Source organism: Theropithecus gelada, chromosome 7a (genome assembly GCF_003255815.1).
Source record: "Theropithecus gelada isolate Dixy chromosome 7a, Tgel_1.0, whole genome shotgun sequence".
In the NCBI taxonomy this organism is placed as follows: Eukaryota; Metazoa; Chordata; class Mammalia; order Primates; family Cercopithecidae; genus Theropithecus; species Theropithecus gelada.
The window spans coordinates 9,301,551-9,317,332 of record NC_037674.1 but is presented as its reverse complement, the minus strand read 5'-3'; the positions used below and the strand labels follow the sequence as shown (position 1 = coordinate 9,317,332).

The following is a 15,782-nucleotide window of genomic DNA, read 5'->3' as shown; positions in this document are numbered from 1 at the left end:
GAGTGAGCATAATTCTCTTCGCAGAATACTCACTAGAAGCATTATTGTACTAGATACAATGATTATGGGAAAAAAAAAAATTGGCTCGGTGTGGTGGCTCACGCTTGTAATCCCAGCACTTTGGGAGGCTGAGGTGGGTAGGTCACTTGAGCCTGGGAGTTCAAGACCAGACTGGGCAACATAACGATACCCCTGTCTCTATAAAAAAGATACAAAAACTGTCGAGCATGGTGGAGTGCGTCTGTAGTCCCTGCTGCAAGGGAGGCTGAAGCAGCAGGATTGTTTGAGTCCTGGAGGTGGAGGCTGCGGTGAGCTGTGATCGTGCCACTGCACTCCAGCCTGGGCAATAGAGTGAGACTCCATCTCAACTAACTGGCTAACTAAATGAATAAATAATGCCCCCCATCACTTCTGCCAGTACTAGAATTGTTTAGTATTTAGCTTTGTGATGGGTTGCTAGCAGAAAGGAAGACAAGGCCTGTTGGCAGTCTTTGGAATTTTTTTTCCTTTTTCCTTCCTGTAGTAATAACAGTAATTCACATTTGTTGAGTACTTAATGTGAGATGAGACAGCTGAGGCACCGTTAAATAAGTCACGGTTAGGAGAGGTGAAATAACTTTTTAATATCGCTGAACCAGAAAATTGCTGAGCCTGGATTCCACCCCAGCATTTTCACTCCAGAGCCTGTTCTTTCGACGGCTGCTCTAAACTGCTCCTGGAATGACTTTGAGATTTGAAAAAGGGGTGTGTGGAGGACTGTTGAGTAATCTTTCACATGCCTGATTTTTTTTTTTAAACTGATGTTTTAATATGGTTATAAGGTTTTAAGGTAATATTGGTACCATCTTCAGTTATTGTGGGTGTTAGCAGACCTTTTCTTTCTTGCTCCGTATTTATATTGCAGCTTTTCATATTCCTTTTAAAATGACTTACATTCAATAAAAGATGAGACAGCTGTTTATAGTTGTACTAAAAAGTAGAATCTGGAGGCATTTGATTCTGATCAAACTTTTGCTTTATAAATAAAGCCTGAGTAGTGATTAATACCAGATGCCTTTGACGTTTTCATTTCACTTGGTAAAAGGGAAATCTGTAATTTTCTATTCAAGTTTTGTGTGAACCTGGAGGGAAGAAATGGTGTCAGGTCAGTTACAGGCAGGTGTCTAAGGCCTTGCTCCTTCATTGTTGCTCAGAGTAGCCACCAGCAACGTGTCAGCCAGCTAGAGACTGAGAGCCTGTTAAAGCTCAAACTGAAATGACAGCCTCTAGACTTTATTTTCTTTTTTTTCCGGAAAGCCTGGAGCAAATTTGGTTAGAAACTGAACTGTGCTTAAGTGTCCCAACAGAAGATTGCTTTAAGATTAGCTCTTGGTAATCCATGAAATTGACCTCTCCTCTTGCTGCAAACCATTGCTCACACACTGTAATTATTTTGGCATCCGTATCCTTGTTAACATACTCTGTTTTTAAGTTGCTTTTCTCACTGACCACTATTTCACTTACATATTTTCAAGATCAACACAGACAAGTGAATTTTTTGCTTGTATTCTGCCTAAAAAATTTTTGGGAAACCATGTACAATGTACTTTAAAGTTTATATCTAACACATTTTTATCAATGGATCAGAGAATTTCAAAATATAAAATTTCCAAAATATTATATATTTGACATTTTAAATAAAACTCACACAATTTTTATAAATTGATTTTTTTTTTTTTTTTTTTTAAAGAAACTGGGTCTCTCTTTGTTGCTCAGACTGGAGTGCAGTAGTGTGAACAAAGCTCACTGCTGCCTTCAGCTGCTGTACTCAAGGGATCCTCCCACCTCAGCCTCCTGAGTAGGTGGGAGTACAGGCGTGAACCATAACACCCAACTAATATTTTTGTATTTTGTAGAGATGGTCTCGCTGTCTAGTCCAGGCTGGTCTTAAACTCCTGGGCCCAAGGAGTCCTCCCGCCTCAGCCACCCAAAGTGCTGGGGTTACAGATGTGAGTCACCACACTTGGCTATGGATGGATTTTAAATACTAGAGTGATTTGATATTTGCCTTTATCCATTTAAAAATCACATTAGTAAACTCTTTAGGCTGGGTGTGGTGGCTCACGCCTGTAATCCCAGCACTTTGGGAGGCCGTGGTGTGTGGATCATGAGGTCAAGAGATGGAGAACATCCTGGCCAACATGGTGAAACCCTGTCTCTACTAAAAATACAAAAGTTAGCTGGGCGTGGTGGCACGCGCCTGTAGTTCCAGCTACTTGGGAGGCTGAGGTGGGAGAATCGCTTGAACCTGGGAGGTGGAGATTGCAGTGAGCCGAGATCACGCCACTGCACTCTACCCTGGAGACAGTGAGACTCTGTCTCAAAACAAAAAACAAAACCCAACTCTTTAGTAGTGTGAAGATTTCCATCGTTTCTTATTCTATTTTACTTGTATTTTAATTCCCCATCTCCCCACAGAACCTTATTCAACAGAATATATTTTCATACTTGAAAATCTTTTAGTGGTTACCATTTCATGTTTTCCTGTAATAAATGTTGACTTAAAAATGTTATGTAACTCTACAGGCTTGGGTGCTATTTTTTCTTTTAGACTGAATTAGATTACATTGATTAATATATACAGTTATTTTGATTTGCAAATTTTTTTTTGAGACGGAGTCTCGCTCTGTCACCCAGGCTGGAGTGCAGTGGCATGATCTCGGCTCACTGCAATCTCCGCCTCCTGGGTTCAAGCAATTCTCCTGCCTCAGCCTCCTGAGTAGCTGGGACTGCAGGTGCACGCTGCCTCGCCTGGCTAATTTTTTGTATTTTAGTAGAGATGGGGTTTCACTGTGTTGCTCAGGCTGGTTTCGAACTCCTGAGCTCAGGCAGTCTGCCTGCCTCTGCCTTGTGAAGTGCTAGGATTACAGGCGTGAGCCACCATGCCCAGCCTTGCAGTTGTTAAACATAAAGGTAAAACTTCATTGTAAACAAGTCTCATTTTCCCTAATGAGTTTGAGTATCCATGGATGAACATTACTTATTACCTGCATGAGATAGGATTCAGTGTCAATTCTTTTCTCAATTTTTGATTTTATAGATGTAAGGATTGAGAAACATTGGTCACATCAATAGGTAGATGGGAATGTTGGAGTTTTGCCATATCAGTGTCACTCAGTTCATTAAATATCTCTACTTATATACCAAAAAATTATTTTTAGAGTATTTTAAGAATCTGTCAAGTGATCACTATATTAGGTTCTCCATCACTTGGGTTGAAAGCAAAGAATTGGAACTACCTGATTTGCAGAGTACATTTTACATGTTCTTTAGAATTACACTTCCTTAACATCTATATTTAAAATTGTCCTATTGTTGGGGCTTGGGGAATACAGCCAGGTTGAGAATGGCTGAGAAGGAGTTGTGCTGTCTTCAGGTGCGTTCTAGGGTAGACTGCTTTTGGGAAAGACCGGGGATCTTGAATATCTGGAAGTTGATTCCCTGAAAAACATGCTGCTCATATACTCCTTGGAAAATCTTTCTGAACCCCTAGGTATGTGCACACTCGTTTTGAGGACAGATAAGATCATAGCACCTTTGTTTCTTATAAGGGAAGATGGTTCATTGCATGAATTCATTCAGAGCTTTTTTGTTTTCTGGCTATCCATCATTTGCAGAATATGGTTTCCAGGTTTTGTCGTTCTTTTCTTTTTCTTTCTTTCTTTTTTTTTTTTTTTTGAGACAGTCTCCCTCTGTCGTCCAGGCTGGAGTGCAGTGGCGCGATCTCGGCTCCCTGCAAGCTCCGCCTCCCAGGCTCACGCCGTTCTCCTGCCTCAGCCTCCCGAGTAGCTGGGATTACAGGTGCCCACCACCGCATCCGGCTCTTTTTTTTTGTATTTTTAGTAGAGACGGGGTTTTACCATGTTAGCCAGGATGGTCTGGATCTCCTGACTTGGTGATCCGCCCGCCTCGGCCTCCCAAAGTGCTGGGATTACAGGCGTGAGCCACCGCGCCCGGCCACTTTTGTCCTTCTTAATAGTGTTACTGCGTTTGTTTTAAACCGCTGCTAGGATGGAAATAGCTCGCTCATGAATCAATACCACTGGCGTGTGTTTTCTGGAAGAGTAGGTACTAAGTCATTGTTGGTTTTCTCATTTTTTTTTTCAGAAAAAGTAGTGATTACTTTTTACAGCACTGGGCAAGTGAGCTCGAGAGAGGTTACGTAGGTCATTTGATCCTAACCACACCATAGCATGACTTAACTAGCCTTTTTCTAGAAATTAAGTGGTTGCAAAGGTGTTTTCTATTCAGATGTCACTATTTCCTGATGCACTTTGAAGTATCAAAGGGCGCAATAAAGACCATAGTGACACATCATAATTTCTATTTTATAGAAGCTACTGACTAACTTATTACGGCACTGGATTAGTTCTCTTTGAATTATTTTTTTTCTTTTGTTAGAAGCCGTGTGTGTGTGTATGTGTGTGTTGAGGTGCCAGGAATAAATACTTTAATAGTTTTTCTCTTGGATGGAAATAATTAACAGCTTTGTTAGTCTGAAAATTTTCTATAAAGGTGTCATGGGGCAGTGCATGGATAATGGTTATGGACAATATTTCACTTTTGAGTGGGTTTTGTCAAAGGATGCTGAAAAGAAATACTAATTGATGTGTGTGTTTTACCTTGATGCTGCTAGGATGCTGTTGTTATAATTTGACCAGCCTGATTTTGTAAGCCTTAAATTGCTTAAAAGACAATTCCTGTGAAAACAACACTGCCAAGGATGCTGTTTCCTACCACCCATATCACATCATTGGTGTGTGTGCAAACAGAGCAACAATCAAAAAATATATAGGAGATTGATAGAATGCATTCCCTGTTGTAAAAACTTAATTCTACCTTTGAGTCCTCCTGCCATTAAGGACTGATACAAATCTGTCTCATCCATATATCTTTAGTACCAAGTCAAACTTACATTGAGGTATAGCAAACATTTGAATATTAATCTAAGCAGGCCGGGTGCAGTGGCTCATGCCCATAATCCCAGTACTTTGGGAGACCGAGGTGGGCGGATCACCTGAGGTCAGGAGTTCGAGACCAGCCTCACCAATATGATGAAACCCTGTCACTATTAGAAATACAAAAATTAGCCAGGCCTGGTGGCATGTGCCTGTAATCCCAGCTACTCGGGAGGCTGAGACAGGAGAATCGCTTGAACCCGGAAGGTGGAGGTTGCAGTGAGCCGAGATCGCACCATTGCACTCCAGCCTGGGCAACAAGAGCAAAACTCTGTCTCAAAAAGACAAATTAACCTAAGCAAAGCATAATTGGGATGATAGGCTGTTACAAAAAATCTCATGTGTATTCTTTTGGATTATCATTATCAGTGTTGTGATTCTTCTATTTCTGTATTTAACTGTGTCAAGTTACTGACATTGAGAGTTTGTTAATAGATGTATATTCTTTTCTTTTTTTTTTTTTTTTTTTTTTTTTGAGATGGAGTCTGGCTCTGTCGCCCAGGCCGGAGTGCAGTGGCCGGATCTCAGCTCACTGCAAGCTCCGCCTCCCGGGTTTACGCCATTCTCCTGCCTCAGCCTCCCGAGTAGCTGGGACTACAGGTGCCCGCCACCTCGCCCGGCTAGTTTTTTTTTTTCTTTGTATTTTTAAGTAGAGACGGGGTTTCACCGTGTTCGCCAGGATGGTCTTGATCTCCTGACCTCGTGATCCGCCCGTCTCGGCCTCCCAAAGTGCTGGGATTACAGGCGTGAGCCACCGCGCCTGGCCAATAGATGTATATTCTGTGAAACAAATACAGTCATCTATTTTGGATTTCTATAATTTCTGGCTTGAAAGGACCATTCACAGTTACATTTGGGGAAAATTAAAAAATATTTAGGCCAGGTATAGTGGCTCATACCTGTAATCCCAGCACTTTGGGAGGGTGAGGTGGGAGGATTGCTTAAGGCCAGGATTTCAAGACCAGCCTGGGCAACAAAGCAAGATCCCTGTCAACAACAACAACAAAAAATTTAGCCAGGCACGGTGGTGCACGCCTGTATTCCCACCTACTCAGGAGGCCGAGGCAGGAAGATTTTTAACCCAGGAATTGGAGGTTGCAGTGAGCTATGATCACACCACTGCTCTCTAGCCTGGGTGACAGCTGAGACTGTGTCTCAACAAAACCCCCCAAACCAGGCCGGGCGTGGTGGCTCATGCCTGTAATCCCAGCATTTTGGGAGGCTGAGGCAGGCGGATCACGAGGTCAGCCTAACACGGTGAAACCTCATCTCTACTAAAAATACAAAAAAATTAGCCGGGAGAGGTGGCGGGCACCTGTAGTCCCAGCTCGGGAGGCTGAGGCAGGAGAATGATGTGAACCCGGGAGGCAGAGCTTGCAGTGAGGCGAGATCACGCCACTGCACTCCAGCCTGGGTGACAGAGCGAGACTCTGTCTCAAACAAAACAAAACAAAACGAAAGAAGAAAACCCCCCCAAACCTAGTATTCTCAAAGAGTTTCATGCAATGTGAATTTTATTTACATAGTGGATTTGGAATTCATAGTTCTTTTTTTGAGATGAAGTCTCACTCTGTCTCACTCTGTCACCCAGGCTGGAGGGTAGTGGCGTGATCTCAGCTCCCTGCAACCTCTGCCTTCTGGGTTCAAGAGATTCTCCTGCCTCAGCCTCCCGAGTAGCTGGGATTACAGACATGTGCCACCATGCCTGGCTAATTTTTGTATTTTTAGTAGAGATGGGGTTGTACCATGTTGGCCAGGCTGGTCTCGAACTTCTGACCTCAAGTGATCTGCCTGCCTTGGCCTCCCAAAGTGCTGGGATTACAGGTGTGAGCCACCATGCCCAGTTTGGAATTTATAGTTCTATTGTGAATCTAGCGTTCACATTCTTGTGAGCTGGCTTCATGATATTGAGGACTAGAATGTTTCAACATCATTTTTTCCTTTTACTACAAGGTTGATAATAAAATAGAGTGTCTCTGTTCAATATTTGGGCTAATTAAAGATTAGTCTTGTATTATTGAAGAAGTCTTAATCCCTGTTACAGATACATTACACTTCAAGTCCTTCCAAGGAAGTCATGATTTTGCTGGGAGCAAACCTTGTTGAAAAAATGAGTATTGTTCTAAAGACAAAGCTTGGCTTCCTATTTTCCCTTAGTGTTCTTCACTCCATTCCCAAGTATTGTGTTTTGTTTTGCTGCTTCTTTTCTATTTAAACTCAGTAATACTATGAATATGTAAACAACTCCTAAAGTTTAAAAATCATTTCCTTTTCAATTTTTTTTTTTTTTGTAGAAACAGGGTCTGCCTATGTTGCCCAGGCTGGTCTTGAACTCCTGGACTCAAGTGATCCCCCTGCCTCAGCCTGCCACAGTGCTGGGATTACAGACGTGAACCACCATGCCCAGTTCCTAAAACAGTTTTTTTAAAAAAAATTTAATTTTCCCCTTAACATTTGATGTAGATTCTTTTCTCATAAAACTGGGAAGATGTCATAAGACTTTTAAGTAAAAAAAAAAAAATGACAGTATGTGAAAATTATAAGGTGTATGTATGCATTTAAAACTCTCAAAAGGGTAGAAGAATAATATCAAACTGTTAATCTGTGTTTGGAGTAGGGAAAATATAGGGATTATATAGAACTTTGTCTTTCCTTCATTCATATTTTTTACTGTCGTGTATTATCGGAAGCATAGACATATTCCAATTTGAAAAGATGATTCTACAAACATATTGTTATTATAAAAGTAGGGAAGACAGTAGGCAAGACAACGCACATAAAAACTGTCGGGATTATCTCTGGGTGGTGAGATTATGTGGTGTCACGTGTGGTAAGTGTAAACGCGGGCTTTGTGGGGCAAGATGATCACTTGAGTTTGGACAGGTTCACTGCCTGTCTTTTTCTCCTTCCTCCGCTTTCCACACGCACGTACGCGCGCACACACACACACACACACACACACACAAAACCAAACCAAACCAAAAAAACACACACATACAATTTTTTTTTTTCTTTCTGAACCTTTGAGTGGTGGTGGATATGATACCCCTTTACCCCTAAATACTTCAATGTGTATTTCCTAAAAGCAAAGAAATCTTTTATAACCATTGCACAATTATCAAAATCAGGACATTAACCTTGCTACAATTCTATTTAACCTTACAGAGGTTTCACCAGATGACCCAATAACGTCCTTTATTAGGCTTCGAATCTTGAGCAATGACGTATAGATGAAAGGACACTTAAGAGAGTCTTCACTGTGGCAGTTACCGTGGCATCCTAACCACTCTAATCTACTTCTCTGATTGTTCCTGTGGCTGGCTTCTCAGCTGCCTGCTTCCTGCTTGTTTTTTATTCAGCCTATTTCTCTAAACTTCTTGTCGATTTTATAAGCTACTAGAAATTCTTTTAGTAAATTCCTTTTCTACCTAAATTAGCCAGAGTTGGTTTCTATAGTTTGCAACCCAAACTGTAGTAAATTACATTTCCCTCCCACACTTCATATTTCAGAATCTTATTCATTTTCACATGCTCACCTCAAATGCCACCCTTTTTTGTTTTGAGATGGAGTCTCACTCCGTCACCCAGGCTGGAGTGCAGTGGTGCGATCTCTGCTCATTGCATCCTCTGCCTCCCGGGCTCGAACGATTCTCCTACCTCAGCCTCCCAAGTAGCTGGATTACAGGCTCCTACCACCACGCCCAGGCAATTTTTGTATTTTTAGTAGAGACGGGGTTTCACCACGTTGGCTGGACTGGCCTCAAAATCCTGACCTCAGGTAATCCACCTGCCTCGGCCTCCCAAAGTGCTAGGATTACAGGTATGAGCCACAGCGCGCAGCCTCACCACCTTTTTTTTTTTTTTTTTTGAGCTGGAGTCTCACTCTGTTGCCCAGACTGGAGTGCAGTGGCACAATCTCGACTCATTGCAACCTCTACCTCCTGGGTTCAAGCGATTCTCCTCCCTCAGCCTCCCAAGTAGCTGGGATTACAGGCACCTGCCACCACGCCCGGCTAATTTTTGTATTTTTTTTTTTTAGTAGAGACGGGGTTTCACCATGTTGGTCAGGCTGGTCTTGAACTCCTGACCTCATGATCTGCCCGCCTCGGCCTCCCAAAGTGCTGGGATTACAGGTGTGAGCCACTGTGCCTTGGCCTTCCTTTTTATTTACAGTAATTTATAGTTTTAATTTGATAGTTTTCTTTTAATGAATATTCTGTGGGCAAAGTGCTTCTTTTTTTTTTTTTGAGACAGGGACTCATTGCAACCTCTACCTCCTGGGTTCAAGTGATTCTCGTGCTTCAGCCACCTGAGTAGCTGGGATTACAGGCACATGCCACCACATCTGGCTAATTTTTGTATTTTTTGTGGAGACAAGGTTTTGCCATGTTGCCCAGGTTGGTCTTGAATCCCTGAGCTCAAGTGATCTGCCCGCTTCAGCCTCGTGAGTAGCTGGGACCACAGGTGTGTGCTACCATGCCCTGATCTTTTTTTTTTTTTTTTTTTGGTGTAGAGACAGAGTCTCCCTATGTTGCCCAGGCTGGTCTCAGACTCCTGGGCCTAACCCTCCTGCTTCAGCCTCCCAAAGTGTTGGGATTACAGGTGTGAGCCCCTGTGCCTGGTCCCTTTTTAGTTTTCTGACACAAATAATATTGATTGCTGTCTCTCTAACCACAAGAAAATAGGTTTTTGGGTTTTTTCTTACAGTGGTTAGTGTGAAGATTTCAAATGAACTTTGTGGCTAACTAAGATCACCTGACCATCCCTGGAGTGACTTGATTAGCCTGCTCTCTGCTGTAGTTTACTTATAATTCTTGTAGTTCCTGATCTCTTGATCCTCTTGTTTACTTCACACTTATTGATAACTTTTTTCCTTTCCTTTAATTTGCATGTGGTAAAAATATCACTTTGATGTTGGGGTAAAAGGGCTTGCCTCCTAAAAGCAGGAGAGTTCTATAGGCAGTGTATTAGTTTTTATTGCTGCTGTGATAAATTACCACAAATGTAGTGGCTTAAAACATACAAGTTTATTACAGTTCTGGAGTTTAAGAGTCCAAAACGGGTCTCACCGGGCTAAAATCAAGGCGTCTGCCGGGCTGAGTTCCTTTCTGGAGGACCCTGCGAGCATCTGCCTCCTTTCCTTTTCAGCTTCTAGAGGCTGCCCAATTCCTTGGCTCTTGGCCCCTTCCTCCGCCTTCAAAGCCAGAAACATAGCATGCCTCGGACCTTACTTCTTTGGTCACATCTCTTTCCCTTTCTCTCCTCTTCTGCCTCCCTCTTTCGCTTTTAAGGACTCTTGTGATTCCCTGGGCTCACCTGTATAACCCCGCATATTCTCCCTATTTTAATGTCAGCTGATTAGCAACCTTGATTCCTAGCTGCAATTTTAATTCCAATTTGCTCTGCAGTCTCACATATTCATATTCAGGGGATGAGGACATGGACATCTTTGAGGCACCTGGAATTCTGCCTATCACAGGTAGAAGTTGATATCTTTAATAAAGCAGTAAAAAAGATACAAGTGAACTTCGGTTTGAAAATTTTTGGAGTTCTTATCTTTTAGCCTGTGTTTTTCTGGAGGAGTCATGCCCTGTGTTTCTCAACCTTCTAAACCCATGTCTTCTTTTGAAAAACAAGAATTGCATTCTATGGTCAATAATAAACATATTCATTTCCCCCCCTAAAATATTCACATAAACAGCCCCCCTAACCCTCCGCCCAAGTGTCTGAACTAAATAAGGTTTATCACACCTGTATTTAGCCTACAACTGGACCATCATTTTTGACTTACGGATTCTTTTAAGCTCTGGGATATAGCATTCACACTTTTATTCAGACTTAAAATCTGTGTAATATTTGCTTTATTTTTTATCACCAAACCCACTTCCCCCATAATAGTGATTATTGATATTGTTATTGTGAACTTATTTAAAGAGGCAAAAATGTTTTCTGGATGTCCCCATATACTTAAGAGTTAGGTAGAGTGCAGCTGGTGCTCGTTCAGCAAAAGTAAAAGGCCCAGCATCTCAATTGTGTACTTGACTAGAAGCTAATTTTTGTCTCATTGTTGTAACAGCTGAAGCAACTCATAGCAATAGGATAAGATGATTGACTTTATAAGGTCTGTGGTTTCAGAGCATGTATGCCGCAGGGCACACACACTCACTCTCTGCATATATATAAAATATATGTATTTATTAAGCTTTACAGACTTTTAAGAACATTTTTAGATTGACAAAAAAATTGAGAGACTAGTCTAGAAAGTTCCCAATTACTCTGTACCCAGTTTTTCTTGTTATTAGCATCTCACATTAGTATGCCACATGTGTTACAATTAATGAACCAATATCGATATATGATTATTAAATAAAGTCCATACTTTATTCAGGTTTCCTTGGACTTTACCTAACGTCCATCGTTTCTCTCTTTCAGGATCAAAGTATACTACATTATATGTAGTTGTCACGTCTCTCAGACTTTCCTTGTTTTTGGTGACCTTGATGTTTTGAGGAGTACTGGTCAGGTATATTGTAGGATGCGCCTCCATCCACACACTGTCAACATGCGTTATTGCTGTTGATGTAAACCTTGATCACCTGCATGAAGTAGTTATTTGTCAGGTTTCTGCACTGTAAAGTTACTTGTTGCCTGCACCCTGCCCCGCTTTCTACATGGCACCCTTTGGAAGGAAGTCACTGGGTAGCACCTTCCTTGAGGGTGGAGTGTCTATATATAAATTATTTGGAATTCTATATGGGAGATTTGTCTACCTCATTTATGTATTTACTCGATCATTTTTACTAGTATGGACTCATGGATATTTATTTCATGCTGTGTGCTCCAACCCAATACTACTTTTTGTTGTTGCTCTAGTTCATTCCAGTTTTGGCCATTGGGAGCACCTTCAGTTGGCTCCTGTGCTCCTTTGACATACCTTCATTAAAGTGTGTGTGTGTGTGTGTTTGGAGAGGTATGAGGACATGCATAAAAATAAGATTAGCTGGGCATGGTGGTGCATGCCTGTAATCCTAGCTACCTGGGAGGCTGAGGCAGGAGGATTGCTTGAGCCCAGGAGTGTGAGGCTGCAGTGAGAGATGACTGTGCCACTGTACTCCAGCCTGGGTGACAGAGCAAGATCCTGTCTCTAAGATAAATAAATGCATGCATACATTTGTGATTTTACTTTGTATTGATTTCTCTTTGATCTGTTAGAACTGAGGATGAAGTAGATTTCAACATTAGGCTTTGCTCTGAATTTGAAAGTCATTTTTTTTTTTTGGTTGAGATCGAGGATGAGGAAGATGGTCAGATTAAACCTTGCCTGTTTTGTGTCTCTGTAGATCTGTCTTCCCATCACATTTAGAATAAAACCCAAATTCCTTACCAGGCCGTATAAGGCCCTTCATGATCTGAGTCCTGCTTATCTCTTAGACCTCATGACTTCTCTCTTTCCTCCTCCTTCAGACCGGTGTATCCATAATACCCGCTTTGTTTCTGACCCTTCAGTGCGGCAGGATTGTTCCCTCCTGAGGGTCTGAGAACCTGCTGCCCGGAATGTTCTGCGTTTCTACCCCTAGATCTTGGCATGGCTTGCTTCCTTATTCCTTCTAGTTCTCTGCTGAAATATTAGTTGGCAGAGGTTTCTTTTCTGTTTTCTTTTCCTTTCTTTCTTTCTTTTTTTTTTTTTTTGAGAGGGGGTCTTGCTCTGTCACCCAGCCTGGAGTGATCTCAGCTCACTGTAACCTCTGCCTCCCAGGCTGAAGCGATCCTCCCACCTCAGCCTCCCGAGCGGCTGGGACCACAGGTGCGCACCAGCCCTCCTGGCTAATTGTTTTGTGTTTTTGTAGAGACGGGGTTTGGCCTTGTTGCCCAGGCTGCTGAGCTCGGGAGATCTGCCCGCCTCGGCCTCTCAAAATGCTGGGATTATAGGTGTAAGCCACCGCACCCGGCCTTCAGAGGTTTCCTTGCAGAGGTTGCCCCCATCGCTCTTCATCTCACACCTACTTTATTTTATTTTTTTTTTTTTTGAGACGGAGTCTCGCTCTGTCGCCCAGGCTGGAGTGCAGTGGCCAGATCTCAGCTCACTACAAGCTCCGCCTCCCGGGTTTACGCCATTCTCCTGCCTCAGCCTCCCGAGTAGCTGGGACTACAGGCGCCCGCCACCTCGCCCGGCTGGTTTTTTGTACTTTTTAGTAGAGACGGGGTTTCACCGCGTTAGCCAGGATGGTCTCGATCTCCTGACCTTGTGATTCGCCCGTCTCGGCCTCCCAAAGTGCTGGGATTACAGGCTTGAGCCACCGCGCCCGGCCCATCTCACACCTACTTTATTTTGATACCATTTATCACTACCTGAAGTTATTGTGTCTTATGTATTTATACTAGCATTATAAAGTATTCATTTTTTGTTGTTTGACTCCTCTGGTGAAATGCAAACTTCATGGCTGCTTGGACTCGGTCTCGTTCACTGCTATATTCCATGCACATTGACTAATGCCTGGCCTAGTGTCAGCTCTCCGTAGATATTTGCTATGTAATGGAATAATGGATTTTGTGTTTAAGCAAGGGATTACTTCCAATATTCTGGAAACATTCACATTGATTTTCTGGTAGCAGGTTTTATGCTTTTCCTGTTACAATTAAAACCAGTGAAGGGAAAAGGGGTTTAGCTTCATCTGAAATCAAATCCACTCTCTGGGCTCGTCTCTGGTTAGAGTCCTCTATTTTGCCATCAATAAAAAAAAAAAGCCAGAATGAGTTTAAATTTCCCTGGCCAAAAAAGTGGCATCTGTCAGGATTTCTAACATGTGTTTTCTTTCTTTGATGCCCTTCACAGCCTGAAGGTGTATAGATTAGGTCTTTTTAGTTGCTAGCAGCACACAGTAAGCAGCTGTTTACACTTAATATTTAACTGCCCACCTGGCCTTTGAAGCCTGGCGTGATTGAAGGGACGGCAAGCGACAGAGCCTTACAGAGGAGGGGCAAGAATAGGACAGTGTTCCAGAGGTCAGAGAGCTTTTTTGTTTTCTTCCAGCTTTTGTTAGAGTCTGAAATAAATGGTGACACCTAAGAGGAGGTTAAGAAATTGTGCACCAAATCTCAGGTTTCACAAGAATGAATGACTAGGCTCTCTCTACCCTGACAGCATCATCGAGAGGAAGGTGAGAGGGGGGCTGGGCCTGAGCTCTGATGTGTATCGGCTATCATTATGTGATGCGGCCAAGAGAGATGCTGCTGCAACAACTATTACTAAGATTACTAGGGAGGACTTGGCCAAGATGAGGTTAGTCCACTGCAGCCTATTTCTCTTGCTGATGGCAACCAAACTCAGTGGGCAGATTACCTGAGGACTCAGAAAAGTAAAGAAAAGCTGGCAGATTGTGAAGTGGAAGCCTGGAGAAGCAACCTGAGTGGGGGATGAGAGGGGTAAGTTTCTCATTGTTCTTTTCCTTTTTTTTTTTTTTTTTTTGAGACTGGGTCTCGCTCTGTCGCCAGGCTGGAGTGCAGTGGCGTGATATCGGTTCACTGCAACCTCCTCCTGGATTCAAGCAATTCTGCCTCATCCTCCTGAGAAGCTGGGATTACAGGCGCACGCCACCACGCCAGTCTAATTTTTGTATATTTAGTAGAGACAGGGTTTCACCATGTTGGCCAGGCTGGTCTTGAACTCCTGACCTCATGATCCACCCGCCTCGGCCCCCCGAAGTGCTGGCATGAGGCACCTACCCGGCCTCATTGCTCTTTTCTATCTGGCTTTGAGCCAAAGGCAAGCTTTCAGAAGAGCTGCAGTGGTGGTATAGAGGTAGCAAAAATCCAAGAGAAATCTCATCCTTCTGGCCAGAAGATCAGGAAAATGTAAGCTGGAGAGTGGGGGGCGGGGGATGCCTTCCTTTTTGAATCACAGTGGGCAGAATCCTTGGAGTCTTTAAATTTCTGTGCAGCAGAGAAATAATCTCATACTTATGCAAAAGGTGTAAGGCACCCATAATGTTAGCACTGCTAACTCCAAGGGAATTTTACCAGCATGCAGATGTTCAGGCTTTGCATGTCTGGCTGTGGCCCAGCCTCAGAGTTTGTGTACCCTTCCTGCTGCATAATCCTGATCCTGGGATTTGCATTTTGTTCTGATGGATGGGGAGCTTTGAGAAAATCCACCTTTCTCTAATACAAGGTAAAACCTTTCTCCCTTCTGCAGGCGCCTTTGCTGCCCTTTCTTTTAATTAAATATTTTTTCCTCCCTAATGTTGGGAGAGCTTCCTAAAGGTCACAATTGAAAAGAGCTGCAGAAGGGAGATGCAGATTATAGTAGTATTCTGTCTTGTCATGGGGGAAATTGTGAATCGTTCTGCCTCTGAAAAATGTTTTTTCTTGTTTCTCCAGTCTAGTTAAAATTGTTGAGATTGGAAGGAAGGAATTTTTGCTGACATGTGGCCATGATGCCATTTATTTGATAGCTGAGGAGCAACAGAAAGCAGTTCAGCTAGAGGGCATGCCAGCCAAACACCTTTCAAATGTCATGCATTGTGTGGAGTAGGTTTTAAGTATAATGCATGCACTTGTCTTTATTGCAAACAATGCTGTCTTATTCCATCTACAAAATATTTGCACTTGAATTCTTTAAGTACAAATTTTGCAGTAGTTGTCATTTACTTTCTATGGACTTTAGGAATGCTGCTTACACAAGTGCTGTGAGTGCTCACTGCTTTTTCATGTTAATGTTGTCATGTGGAAGTGCTCTTACTTTATTTTATATTTATTTTTGAGATGGAGTCTTGCTCTGTCCACCCA

At 42.6% G+C, this 15,782-nt stretch overlaps 2 protein-coding genes across 3 annotated transcripts in view; one reads left to right on the top strand and one right to left on the bottom strand.

The window, feature by feature from the left end:
- The window catches only part of AVEN (apoptosis and caspase activation inhibitor), a 187,882-nt gene that overhangs the window by 2,973 nt on the left and 169,127 nt on the right, over positions 1-15,782 (top strand). The window lies entirely within an intron of this gene.
- The window catches only part of CHRM5 (cholinergic receptor muscarinic 5), a 99,667-nt gene that overhangs the window by 27,907 nt on the left and 55,978 nt on the right, over positions 1-15,782 (bottom strand). The window lies entirely within an intron of this gene.